This window comes from Symphalangus syndactylus, chromosome 12 (assembly GCF_028878055.3).
Source record: "Symphalangus syndactylus isolate Jambi chromosome 12, NHGRI_mSymSyn1-v2.1_pri, whole genome shotgun sequence".
NCBI classification, from domain to species: Eukaryota; Metazoa; Chordata; class Mammalia; order Primates; family Hylobatidae; genus Symphalangus; species Symphalangus syndactylus.
In genome coordinates, this window is record NC_072441.2 from 46,668,901 (window position 1) to 46,669,908 (window position 1,008).

At 43.4% G+C, this 1,008-nt stretch overlaps 1 non-coding gene across 1 annotated transcript; it reads right to left on the minus strand.

Annotated features, from left to right (window-relative positions):
• LOC134734979 (U6 spliceosomal RNA) lies at positions 1-107 on the minus strand. Its single transcript, XR_010117846.1, has one exon. It is a non-coding gene; the product is annotated as a U6 spliceosomal RNA (small nuclear RNA).
• Between the last annotated feature and the right edge of the window lie 901 nt (positions 108-1,008).

Below are 1,008 nucleotides of genomic sequence, written 5' to 3' on the forward strand. Positions count from 1 at the left end.
TAAAATATGGAATGTTTCACGAATTTGGATGTCATCCTTGTGCAGAAGCCATGACACTCTTTTCTATATGGTTCCATTTTTAGTATATGAGCTGTCAAAGCGAGCATGACAATGTCATAATATTAAAATAGTATTTCACAATAGGGTTTCCCTACTCTCTTAATTTTGTGTATAAGAATATGCCATGTTCGGCCGGGCGCGGTGGCTCACTCTTGTAATCCCAGCACTTTGGGAGGCCGAGGCGGGCGGATCACGGGGTCAGGAGATCGAGACCACGGTGAAACCCCGTCTCTACTAAAAAATACAAAAAAATTAGCCGGGCGTGGTGGCGGGCGCCTGTAGTCCCAGCTACTCGAGAGGCTGAGGCAGGAGAATGGCGTGAACCCGGAAGGCGGAGCTTGCAGTGAACCGAGATTGCGCCACTGCACTCCAGCCTGGGCGACAAAGCGAGACTCCGTCTCAAAAAAAAAAAAAAAAAAAGAATATGCCATGTTCTCCACAGAAGAGGAAAATCAGGTAGAAACATAATGCAGTAAGAGATGACCTGGTGGCACTACCAGAGCACTGTTTACTGGGTGATTTCTAGTGCTTTTTTCCTTCTGATGACTAACCCTAAGCACTCCCCAATTTTCCTGAGCACAAGAATAACCATCCAAGTCCAGGAAACATTCGATTCTCTCAGATGAAGTAAAGATTCTTAGAGAACCTAGATGTTTCCTTGCTGATCACCCTCAGTAAAATCCAGTTAGAACCAACAAGTTCAGAAAATGTAATAAGGATTCCAAACTTCTTGTAGAGCATATTCTTCATCTTTTCCTGAGTTTTTCCTGCTTTTCAATGTTTCTTTGTTGCATTAGAGTGGTTAGGAGCTCTACAAGAACCACTGAAAACAGATAGGCTCTCTTTGTTTAGTTCTGCCACTTTTTAGCTGTATGACCTTGGGCCAGCTATTTAAAATCTCTATGCCTCAGTTTCATCTTCAGCAACAAGAGGATTCAATGAGGTTAT